The sequence below is a fragment of the Talpa europaea genome (genome assembly GCF_964194135.1).
Source record: "Talpa europaea genome assembly, chromosome: 6".
Taxonomy (NCBI): Eukaryota; Metazoa; Chordata; class Mammalia; order Eulipotyphla; family Talpidae; genus Talpa; species Talpa europaea.
Genome location: NC_140072.1, coordinates 58,807,191 through 58,820,870, shown reverse-complemented (window position 1 = coordinate 58,820,870; position 13,680 = coordinate 58,807,191).

Here is a 13,680-nt window from a genome sequence, read left to right as displayed (position 1 = left end):
TTGGGACACTGCTTAGCCTCTCCAGGCAAGCAAGTCCTCTTCTGAAAAACAAAGGAGTTGAACCAGGAGATCCCTAAAGTTCTCTCTAGTTTAAAAACCAATAGCCCCACTGTGATTCTAATATCCATGGACATGAAATCCCCCACGTTCTCTTGTCTTCTCTTGCCCTTTGCCAAGAGAGCATGTATCAAAATGAAGAACTCACTTCTTCCTTCCTCAGTCTATCCAGAAACTTCTTGAGAGCCCAGTGCTGCAGTGTTGGCTTTGCTGTTGAAGCCTTCTTTTACTTACTCCAGCCTGAAAAGTTATATCTTTTGAGAAAAAGACCTGAGTAAGCCAGGAGTAGATAAGGGTTCCGAAGTCAGCCAAGAGTATTCCATTCCTACTGGAGGTTTAGCTGAGAAAACTCTCTGTCCCTTTGTTTGCCACATATTACAATTGGGGTGGGGGATAATCTCCAAATTTGTGAGATTCATTTCATTTGAGTGTTTACCAAAAAAGTGACCAGATGGGTTCTCTTCATGGTTTCTCTCCATGAAGGAGGGGCCTGGCAGCTCTGTGTGTTCCCCCAGCACCAGAAGGTGCAGGGGCTGGACCTTAGGCTCTCTGGCTGGGTATGGATTGATACAAAGACACCACTGAAAAGACTTAAGATGGTGTTCATGGTGGTGGCCATCAGAGTTGTGTAGAACCTTCAGTTCTCCAGTCAGTGACATTGTGGCCATGCCAGAGATTCAAATACAAGTTGTAGCAGCTTCTGTTCAGTTTCCAAGGGGTCTAACTGACCCATTATCAACCAGAGGGGTCTGACCTAATTCAAACTGTGTATCTGTTTCCAGTTTTTGACCATTTCTACTAATTAGTGATTCTAATCATAAATTGAGAAAGAAGGCACCCATTCAACCAGGCATGTGAACGATGGTGTGCTTTCCAATACTAGATTTAAAACTTTAAATTTAAAACTCCTCCTCAGGGAGGAGAATAGAAACTTCTTCCTGATTTTATTAACTCCTCTTTTTCCCTCCTGCAATTGCATAGAACATTCACAAGTTATTCCTACTCTCAGATTGTTTTAGTAAACTCATTCATTAGTTAACTATCTCTGGCATAAAGATCTCTATAAAGATTATCTTTAGGGGCCTCCTTGGTGGTGCAAAGTGTTAAGACACAGCATTATGAAGCTATCCACAGCCACTGCAGCATGAGTTCGATCACCTGGCCAGGGAGGTGACCCACATGGCGTTGCAGACCTCTCCTGTCTTGCAGGCTGCTCCCCTTAGCAGTGTATTTTACTAGATCTGCCTGTTTTGCTCCTCACTCTGCCTCTGGTGAATCCTCTCACCTTCCACATCTCTTGCCTGTACTCCAGTTCTTGTATGCATAAATAAATAAATCTTTAAAAAAATGATTACTTTAGTATTTATCTAAGATACTAAAAAGTTTCCAATGTTTAAAGTATTTATTAATAAGTAGTCAACTTTATGTTTTGAAATAAACATGACTGTGTTTACTGTCTTTTTGTTGTGATGACTCTGACATTTTGCCTCCCATTAATGATTCTGTGATTCTCCAACCCACTTTCACTTATTGCAGGTAAGGCTAACTTTCATCTCCAAATCATCCAAATAACTGTCTTTTTTTATAAAAAAAACAACAACCAAGTTGGTTATATTAGGAAATAATAAAAATATTGGGGAAATAAAGATATGGTTTAGGGACTAGGAAGAGATATGAATAGCTTGTTCATTAATTTTTGATTTTATTAGACCTTGATTACAACATTAAGGCAAACAAAGAAATTCATATCTGGTCATTAACTAATATGGATACAGAAAATTGTTTACATTAGGGGAAAATAACTTTCCTACTAAAAGATCTCTATGTATGGTTGCGCAGTATGTGCACTGCTCAACTCCGGCGGGCACTATTCACAGTAGTCTAGGTGACTGTCACTCCTTGGAATTTGCATTATACAATCTGTGATACTGTACATGGTAGCCTGCAGAGAAATGAAAATATTGTTGACTTCCTAATATGTACAACTGATTTCACTTGCCAAAATAGAAATTTATAGTATAGGTGTAAATAGTACATATGAACCTCTTTGGCTTAGAAATCAAGCCAAAGTAATAGGAAAAGCATAATAACAGGTATATCCACATGGGTCTGAGTCTCAGAGTGACAGACATTTCCCTCAGTGATGTGGACAAAAGAACATACAAGCTGTCAATTTAATTTGAAGACTGTTCAAAACCAAAAAGAAAGGGTACTCAGCATATACCCAGGATACCTGTGGAGGAGAAAGTGAGGAAATAGTGCAAGTTATAAAAAAGACAATTTAGCTTGCTTAAAGAATAAGCTACTTTGAAATGATAGCCCTTGATGTTGGCTTAGTTTCAGGGCAAAGGAAAAGTAAAATTTAGATGCCATTGGAAGAGAGAAATGCAGAGGGGAGAAGAGTGTTTATGACACCACATTTACTAATTGCCTTTTTTTTTCTTTTACAAAATTTCCCTGTTTAATTTTTTATTTTTAATGTATTAAATTCATGGTTTCTTTCTCTCAGTAGATTGACTTTCAATGTCTTTCATCTTGTAACCCACTTTCTTATTCCTCCTTTAATTTTAAGAGAGAAGGAGAGATTCCCAGAGAGAATGTAAGACAATTATGATTTAACTTTTTATTTATTTAAAATTATTTTATATATTTTTTACATCATTTTTCATTTTTGTGCAATGTGTGCATTTTCATCCTGGTTATAGTCCCCGTAAAATTCCACCACCCATTCACCAGTGAACTATCACGATGGTCCCTTGTGCTCTTCCCACCCTTGTTTTGATCCTACTCCCTTCTCCCCCATAATATGTCACTGATTTATAGTTGCCTGTTGATTTTGATTTTTACTTTATTATAATCATTTTTTTCCCTGATCCCTTATTTGGATCATCTATATCCCTGCTATAAGTGAGACAGTCTGGTATTTTTCTTTTTTTTCTGGCTTATTTCACTGAGCATAATCCCTTCCAGCTCCATCCATGTTGCTGTAAATGGCATGAGTTTATCTTTTTTGATTGCTGAGTAATATTCCATTGTGTATATGTACCACATCTTGCTAATTGACTTTGACCTGTGTCAATTGCTCACAGGTGTTTGTGGGGTGGTCACGTGCTACAGTGGGAAATGCAGTGATCCTGAAGCTTGGAACCTGGATCTGAATCGCTGGTCTGTGGTTTAACAACATTTTCGGCATCTCTGAGTATCAACTTCTTTATCCCTACCGTGAGGGTAATAATGTCTCCCTCATAGGGTTTTGTATGGAATTAAAGGAAATGATAACGGTTAGTCACTCTGCCTAGGTTGGAACTCAACAAATGCCGGTTTTCTTTCTTCTGACCCCACCGCCAAAGAAGCCATTGCAGAAACCCAGGTTTTAAAGGCTATGTAGCAGTGGTTTTTCAACTCTTGGTCCACGTCAAAATTACCTGTGGTATTTGTTCTTTGAACATAGGGCTGAGCCTCAACTTCAGGGATTCTGACTTCATAAATGACTTATTCTTATCAATAAGGTTAAAAACTTCCAATATGCTGCTTGAATCCCCACTGTCAGCAGTTTAGATATCAGTGTAATAGCCTGGCATTAAGGCCCTTCACAAACTAGCTCCCACCTAACTCTTTCCTCCATTGTCTGCCTTCCACTTCTGTCACACTGCCCTCTCACAAGACCATCCTGTTTCTGTCCCCTCCTCTGGCTTACTCACCCCCAAGGCTGAAGTCTCCATTCCCTGTCTTTTGGCCTCTTCATTCTTATTTCTGCTTAAGATCCAGTTTAAAGCCAGCTCCCCTCAATCTTTGTACTTCCCTCACTCCCATTGTAGACCTTCTGCCTCTGAATTTCTCTGTCATCTACTTGCATCAGGTGTTTAGCAATAGCCACATGCCATAGTGGTTCAAGTTGTTGACCATGCTTCCTGTTTCAGGGTTTGTGAACTTTGGGGCCAGAAAAGTGTGTTTCCTGATGCTTTAAATCCCTTTGTTACCAGGTTCACGGCTTGGGCATAATAGAGCTCTATAAAAAGCTGTTGTTTGAGTGGTGTGAGTGAAGTAAGTACTAGTCACAGTTAAGACACTATAACATGTACCTGACTGGGACTGGGGGAGATCACTGAACTGTGGCAGCAAACACTTCTGTCTGTTACTAAGTTTTTAGTATTTTATGGAGACTTATACCATATGATTCCGATTTATGGATGAGGAAACTGGCACAGAGAAATAAAGTGACTTGTTTAAGGTCACACATCAAGGAATTGCCATGGTTGGGGATCTAGCCCAGTTTGGCTGGCCCCAGAGTTCATGATGAAAACCCCCACCTAAAAGTCCTCCTTCATAATAAGAGGTGGAGTTTAATTAGTGCTATTAGTGTCAGGAACTGAGCTGCATATAATGTAAATTGTTCACTTAATTTGTACAACAATCTTGTGTAGCAGCTTCATTCCCATTTTGCAAAAAAAGAAAATGAGGTTAATCAAATTCCCAAGAATTTGGGTCAGTAGCTGAAAGAAATTCAAACCCATATGTGCCTGGTTTCTGAATCCAGGCACTTAAGCGCTCTGCTTTGCTGGGGACACATTTGTTTTCTTACCATCTTTCGGCTAGCTGTCTTGTTGCCAGGGGAACACTCAGCTAGGGCCCTATCAGCTATAACAAGATTTCCGTTAGGCCCCCAGCCACAACGTTTGGCTCTAGACTTTTCTTTGTTTAAAGGGAAACACTATGGTTAGATACAGCCATGAAAATAGCTCTGTACTGCTGATATTGGTTTTGAGGCTTTTATTTTCTAACGTTATATGTTGCAAAACATTTTCCTTAGCCAAATACATTGTGTGTGTCTACAAATATATTTGTACCTTTGCATATATACCTAAAACTTTCAAAGTCCTAGTCTACTAGTACCGCAGGAAAAAAACGAAATGATCAAAATTCATGTTGTGTCAATAGTTAGAAATAACAGAAGGGGTTCACTTTACTGAAGAAGATGCATAGATGACTCATTAGTCACTAGAGAAAATGCAAATTAAAACTACAATGTGACATCAGTATATGTCTTTTAGAATGACAAAATTATGGCAGGATCAGATCAAATGTTCACAAGGGTGTGGAGGATTTGAAACTCAAATACACTGCGGTGGGAAAATAAAATGGTACAGCTGCCTTGGAAAGCAATAAGACAGTTTCTCAAAAAGTTAAACACGCAGCAACCACTCCACTCTGGGGTTTATACCCAAGAGAAAAGACAGTGTATGTCTATACAAAATGTGCATATGAGTGTTTAGATGAGCTTATTTGTAGTAGTAAATAACTGCAAACTACCCAAATATCCAACAAAAGATATATTGAGGAACAAATTGTATACATTTAAACAATCAAATATTAGTTGCCAATAAGAAGGAATTGTTGGGCCTCCCTGGTGGCGCAGCGGTTGAGCGCTGGCTTGCGAAGCTGCCCGCGGCCTCTGTGGCGCTGGTTCGATCCCCGGCTGCTCCCCGGCCACCAGAGGAGGGTCCCACATGGCGCGCAGACCTCTCCTGCCACCCGCTGCTCCCCTCAGCAGTGTACTTCGGTCCTTCTGCCTGCTCTGCTCCCCGCTCTGGCTCTGGTGAATTCTCTCGCCCTCCCGCGCTTCTGACTGTATCCAGTGCTTGTATAAATAAATAAAGAAACAAACAAACAAACAAACAAATAAATAAATAAATCTTTAAAAAAAAGAAGGAATTGTTGATAGGTGCAACATGGGTGCATATCAAAATAAGCAGACTGAGTGAATAAAAGTCAGATAAAAAAGAATATAAACCATATTGATACAAAATTCTAGAGGGCCTCCTTGGTGGCACCGTGAAGCTGTCCACAGCCTCTGCAGTGCGGGTTTGATTCCAGCCGGCCGGGCGAGAATCCCACATGGCGAAGCAGACATCTCCTGTCTCACCCACTGCTCCCCTCAGCGGTGTATTTCTTCAGTCTCCCTGTTCTGTTCCCCGCTCTGTCTCCGGTGAATCCTCTCACCCTCCTGCACATCTGGCCTGTACCCTGGTTCTTGTATAAAAATGAATAAATCTTTAAAAAAAATTCTAGAAAATGCAAACTTATCTAGGTGACAAACACATCAGTGGTTGTCTAGGGGTGAGCAGGAGAACAGAAAGGAGAGGGCCGGTGTAGGAATTTCAAAAGGAAACTTTGAGAGTGATGAATAAGTTCATTTAGCTCAATTATGGTGATGGTGCAATTCATAAATCAAAACCTATCAAATTGTATATTTTATATATGCAGTCTATCACTGTTAATTATATCTCAATAAAGTCAGGCTTCACACACAAGAGGCTATGTTTTGAGGGTCTGCAGTACAAGTTCCCCACAACATAACTGTTTTTCCTCTCCCTCCTTCTCTGTTAAGGATTTTAAAACCCTGACCTTGATCTGTGTCCACTGGAATTTAGAGCCCAGGGGCTGGTGATAAGTCATGCCTAAAGGCTAGTGACTGTGGCTAGCCTGGTGGCAGAGGCAAGGAGAAGAAATTGCATTGAAATCAGCTCTGTTTCCTGATTATTAAGACAAAGGATACATGTGTGAACATTTCCCTGTGTGCACCACAGGTGAGAGAGTGACAACTGAGGCTTCTAAAGTCCTGCCTGAGAAGATACCCACAACCAGAAATGCTAGTTTGAATCATTTGTCTAAGCTGGACTTCTGAATGAACTCTGGTCTAGTACAAGGAGAATGGCAAATCCAATATCACTATGGATTTTTGGTTTATTCTCAGTGTCTGAACACAAAAGGAAGAAAACTTTCTAATCATCTTATCTCTGGTTTAGTAAATGAGGCCAACTTAAGATCAGAAGTCTCACTGACCCAGTTTGGTCATGTTTCCTGTCACAAGAAGTGACCCAGTTGCTTAAACAATCAAATATTCTTGTTGTGCCTCCCTTCCTATTTCCTATTCACCTTTCAATGTTGTGAGGTGCTAGGACAACTGCAATAGACACTGAGGCTCTGAGTCAAGATCTTTCTATTTGAATATTAGTTTTGAATTTGCTCATATTTTCTTTGAGAACATGCATAGAGTGCTTTCTCTCAATCCTTAAGTCAACAGTGTTTCAACAGGAAAGTAAATCACATTTGAAGATATCAGAGATGGAGCATATGACCTTTACCTTGTTGCTTAAATATTTTGACATTAACAGTAGCTTTAGCAATCTGTTTTCTGACTCCATCTGAAAAACACTTGTTGGACAGTTATGGATAAGACTTGCTGTAATAGAGCCTCTGGTTTCATTTAAAGCTTGGTGAAAGATAGGAAGGAGTTTAAGATAATTTCCAGTTTATGACTTAGCAATACAGAGATGGCATTTTCATCATGAGTATAAGAAATATACTCAGTGTGAAAACTGATGCAGCTAGGTAGGAAAATACTGACTTTAAAGTTTGAGTTAGGCATCTAGGAGTACCTGACCAGTAGCAGGAATCTATAGGAGAGTGAAGAAAAGAAATCAAAGTGGAGTTATAAATTTCAGAGTGATAGCATATTCTTGGGTTTTGAAGCTGTAAAACTGAATGAGAGTTTGTAAAGATGTCTTTGACGTGCATGTCATGTAGGGTTTTGCCTATATTGTCTTCTATATATTTTATGGTTTCAGATCTTATGTCTACTCTTTAATCCATTTTGAGTTGGTTTTTGTGCATGGTGTGAGGTAGCAGTCCAGCTTCATTCTTTTGCATGTTTTCCCAGCACCATTTATTGAACAAACTTTCTTTGCTCCAGTGACACATCACCCAAAGCAGTGATAGTGAAAGCAAAGATAAACAGCTGGGACCACATCAAATTAAAGAGCTTCTGCACAGCAAAAGAGACAATAACCAAAACAAAGAGAAACCCTACCAACTGGAAGAAAATTTTTGCATACAACACTAATGATAAAAGACTGATGACAAAAATCTACAAAGAGCTAATGAGACTCAACAAAAACAAAGAAAATAATCCAGTCAAAAAATGGGCAGAAGAACTAAAGAGAAACTTCTTCAAAGAGGAAATGCAAATAGCCAACAGGCATATGAAAAAGTGTTCAACATCACTTGTAATCAGGGAAATGCAAATCAAAACTACAATGAGATATCATCTTACACCAGTGAGAATGGCACATATTAAAAAAACTATCAACAACAAATGTTGGCGAGGATGTGGAGAAAAAGGAACTTTCCTGAACTTCTGGTGGGAGTGCAAAATGGTCCAACCACTATGGAAAGTTGTGTGGTGATTCCTCAACCTACTAAAGGTAGAGCTTCCATATGATCCAGCAATTCCACTCCTAGGTATTTATCCAAAGGACACAGAAACATTAATTCGAAAGGGCACCTGCATCTCTATGTTTATAGCAGCACTATTTACAATAGCTAACCTATGGAAACAATCCAAATGCCCAAAAATAGATGACTGGATCAAGAAGATGTGGTATATATACACAATGGAATATTACTCAGCAATCAAAAAAGATAAACACATGCAGTTTGCAGCAACATGGATGGAGCTAGAAGGGATCATGCTCAGCGAAATAAGTCAGAAAGAAAAAGAAAAATACCGGATGGTCCTACTCATAACAGGAATTTAGAAAACTAAATAAGGGGCCAGGAAAAAGACTAATTAATACAAAGTAAAAATCAAAATCAACAAGCAACTATAAACCAGAGACACCATGGAAGGGGAGGAGGGAAAGGGAGAGGAAGGACTAGGGTCAAAATAAGGGGGGGGTACAATTGTATGGGAAATATAACCAAAATGATAATGCATACATTGTGCAAAAATGAAAAATGATGTAAGAATTATATAAAATAAAATATTATTTAAAAAAACTTAATGAGAGTGCCAAGGGAGAATAAGAGTTCCTGTGATTGTGCACTTATGCACTCAGTAATTATTGAGAGTCCACTATGTGATAATTGAAGGAATGTGATAACATCCTGGGGAAATGTACCCTTTAAAGACAAACATGTATAGATTATTCTTTCAAGAAACTTGATTAGGAGGGGGACTATATCTGTAGATGATAATTGGATGGAATTGAAAACCAAGAAAGCACTCCTTTTTAAGGATAAGAGAGATTTTCTGGAGCTGAAAATTGAGTTGAATTTTATCTACACTTGAAAAAAAATCTTTTTATAAAGGAGACAAACATAACAAAAATTTCAGTTGATTGTAAATGTTAATGGTCAATATACAGGATGGTATTATAAAATTATATTATAAAATTTTTCAGGGCCTCCCTGGTGGCACAGTATGTTGAGTGCAGCATTGTGAAGCTGTCCATAGCCTCTGCAGCACAGGTTCAATTCCAGCCAGGGAGATACCCACATGGTGTGACAGACCTCTCCTGTCTCGCCCGCTACTCCCCTCAGCAGTGTTTTCTGTCTGTCTGTCTGTTCTGTTCACCATTCTGTCTCTGGTGAATTCTCTCATCCTCCCACACCTCTGGCCTGTATGCCAGCTCTTGTATAAATAAATAAATCTTTTTTTCCCAAAGATTTATTTATACAAGCACTGGGTACAGTCAGAAGTGCAGGAGGGTGAGAGAATTCACGAGAGCCAGAGCGGGGAACAGAACAGGCAGACTGATGAAACACACTGCTGATGGGAGCAGCAGGCGCAGCAGGAGAGATCTGTAGTGCCATGTGGGACCCTCGCTGGTGGCTGGGGATCGAACTGGCACTGCAGAGGCTGCGGGCAGCTTGGCATCCCAGAGCTCAACCTCTGCGCCACCAGGGGAGGCCCTAAATAAATAAATATTTAAAAAAATAAAATTTTGCAGTGATTTCAATAATATCTATTAATGCAATAATTCACTTATCTGTCATCTGGTTTTGCTCTGCAAATAATGACTTTGAAGAATTACATTTCAAAAGAAAATGATTGGACAAACTTTAATTGATCATCTCCTCAACTAAGTGTTATATGGGTGGTGAAAAGTCCAGGCCCAACCCTGTGTTAGTGTCTGCTTATAAATATAAATGCCAGTGAACCATATAGATGATCACCGTGATGAGACTAGGCTTTCATTTCTAGAAAACGTCTTAAAAAGTAAGAAAGTGGAAATGTCAAAGAAAATCTAGAAAACTGGCTTGAGGCTCTGTTTATACTAAAAGAAAAACTAAAGAATTTGAGTTTTTCCTTGTAGATGCTGGGGAGCCATTTTTAAAGGGGATCTGAATGGAGATAGCTCAGAAGAATATGATTCAAAAGGCAGGATAATCAACAAGTAGATTATTGGAGTTTATCTGTTTGGGAGGCAAGAGAATGTGGCAGTAGAAATAAGGATAAACAGAACTTGTTCAAAGGAAGAACCCATAGGTCATACTAAGTGGTAAGAAGTCCTCAGAGAGGACTCCACATCTTGATCCTTTGAGAGAACTAGGCCCTTAGAAGAAAAATGAAAAGCATAGAATGAGGAGGGGTTTGGTATATGAGCTTGAAGACAGAAACAGAGGAGGTACAGGGATATGTTTAGACTCATGGACAAAGGAGAGCTGAAGTCCAAGGAGATGTACTCACCAAGAAGAATATGACATAAAAATAAGAAATGTGTGCAGCTTTGTGTCAGGACAGCTGGAAAGGCCCATGAATGGTGATTAGGAGCAGGAAGAGGAAGTAACAATGGGGGTTGGTAAAGATGTGGTCCACAGAAGAAGACTTTTAGCAGCCTAGAAAAAGCAAGAGAAGGGATCTGGTCAAGAGTAACAAATGCAGGGCCTCCCCGGTGGCGCAGAGGGTTGAGCCCAGTGCTGTGAAGCTGTCTGCAGCCTCTGCAGCGCCGGTTCAATTCCCAGCCTGCCAGGAAGATTCCCACATGGTGCGGCAGACCTCTCCTGTCTCGCCCACTGCTCCCCTCAGCAGTGTACTTTGGTCCTTCTGCCTGTTCTGCTCCTTGCTCTGTCTCTGGTGAATCCTCTCACCCTCCTACGCCTCTGGCCTGTACCCTAGTGCTTGTATAAATAAATAAATCTTTAAATAAATAAATAAAACCTCATTAAATCATGGATTCTCTTTAAAAAAAGAGTGACAAATGCATAGAGATTAAAGAGACTGAGGCTGCAAAAAGATAGTTGGGCTTGATCATTAAAGCATCATGGTAACCTCAAAGGAGAAATTTCTTTCAGTAGGTTGGTGAGGAGAAAATCCATAGTACAGGGGAAATGGTGGGGATGAAAGGAAAGCAGTGGTTGCAGGTTATCCATTCTAGAAGTTTTTTACAGTGCATTATAGGGAGATGGTTTATATTAGAACCTATGAGATATTTATTCACTGTTGAGTAAATAAGGCAAGCAAGAGATCCCCATTATTATGAAGCTTGCATTCTAGTGTGGGGGCAATAGTCTATAAACAATGAAGACATCTTTACATATGGAAAATGCTATTGGTGAAAATAAGACAAGGTATGATCTAAACACATTCTAGTGTATAGAAAGAGAAGGGCAGCAATCCTGAGGCAGGACTGAGCACTGCATGTTCAGTGAACAAAAAAAGGTCCATACATTTGGTGCTTGACAACCTAGAGCAGAAATGATAAGTTACAGCAGAAAGACAGGGAAGTTTGGGAGTTTTTCTATGTGCAAAAGGACACAATCCATGGAGTTTTGAGAAATGACATGGTCACATCTACAACTTTCAAATTCTCTTTGACTCCTTTGTGAAGAATTGAAGGTAGACAGAGTTAAAGCTTGGAAACACAATATGGACCTGCTTAATAATTCAGGTGAAGGACCAGAGTAGCTTAGACCAGACTGGTAGCACTGAAAGTGGAGAGAGGGGGTGAGACTTGGGATATGATTTGGTGGTAGAATCGTCAATAAGATGTGTTATATGATGCTGGGAAAAATACACATAAAGGATGAATTCTAGGTTTTTGGTCTGAGTGACTGACTAAATAGTAGAACCGTTTGTTGAGATGTGAAACTGGGAGGTGTGCAGATGTGGGCTGTGGTAGGTGGTAGGACCTGGGAGTTTCGTTTTGCTCGTGTGTGGCATGTCTTGAGTCATTCAAGTAAAGGTGGCATTCAGAGGAGTGGTCAGAACAAAGTGAACAATTTTTCTCTTAGCTAGCGACTGAATATTTGAAAATTGTTGATTGAGGAGGGAACATGTCGGAAGGAGAAGAGAAGAGGTAGCAGACTGGGAAGAAGTGTTTTGGAGGAGATGGAGAAGAATTGTATCACTGGCCCAGAGAGAGGACTGCCATGGAAAAAAAGAGGGACTGTACTTATGTGAAAAAGGAAATGAAGACAGATGTAGAAATAGAATTCTTTAGAGGTTGAAAGGAAGAGAGAGGAGAGCTCATTTGAATGCCTTCTAACATTTCTCTAAATTAGGAAACGGAGTCACCTACTTGGGGGGATTTTAGTGAGAGAAACTGGTGGAAATTTGAGGAGAAAGGTTTAGAATAGACATTGTGGTGACTCAGTTCAGAGTAGATAGCATCAATCTTTATGCACAGGGTGAGAAAAGCCCTTGAACTTTCAGAAGTCTCAATGATCTTAGGATTTTTTTTTTTAAGATTTATTTATTTATTTATGCGTACAAGAGCTGGGGTGCAGGCCAGAGACAGAGTGGGGAACAGAACAGGCAGATATACTGAAATACACTGCTGAGGGGAGCAGTGGGTGAGACAGAAGAGGTCTGCTTCGCCATGTGGGTCACCTCCCTGGCTGGGGATCGAACTCATGCTACAGTGGCTGTGAAGAGCTTCATAGTGCTGTATTTTAACCCCTTGCGCCACCAGGAGGCCCCTGATCTTAGATATTTAGGCAAGAAGGAGGAACCTAATGGGAATGACCTGGACACCCAGGTGGGAGTGGAGAGACTAGCGGTAAGTTGAGGGTTGGTAGACTAGGTTTGGGGTGTTTGTGGGATCCAGGTAGGGAACCTGAAGTATTGAGTGGGGCTGAGAGCTCTAGTATTGAGTGGGAGTATTGAGTGGGACTGAGAGCTCTAAGTTCCTGTTATATTTCAGTATATCATACACTGTTGGGTATGTTGCTGCAGCCTAAAGATGTGAAAGTGCATCTAAAAATGTGGTCCACAGAGCAGCAGCAGCTGCAGTTCCCCCCCAGGGAATCTGTTAGAAATGCAGAAACTGGGGTTCCAGATGTCTGAGTCAGAACTTGCGTTTTCACTAGCTTCCAGGGTGATGTCCTATCAACATTGAAGTTTGTAATGAGCAGTTCTAGGAAATAAGGCTCTCGGTTAAAAATAAGAACTATGCATTTCTGTTGAAGATCAGAGGATCTTTCACATAGATTAATGTGTTTTACTTTTTATTTTTTTGAAGATTTATTTATTTATGCATACAAGAAGTGGGGTACAGGCCAGAGGCGCAGGGCATGAGAGGACTTACCAGAGACAGAGTGGGGAACAGAACAGGAGGATTGACTGAAATACACTGCTGAGAGGAGCAGCGGGTAAGACAGGAGAGGTCTGCTGCGCCATGTGGGTAGCTCCCTGTCCGGCCTGGAATCGAACTCGTGCTGCAGAGGCTACGGATAGCTTCACAGGGCTGTGTTTAACCCCTTGTACCACCAAGGAGGTCCTGTTTTACTTTTTAACATCTTTATTTTTCTGATTAAATAAAAAGGATGTAGACTTGTAGA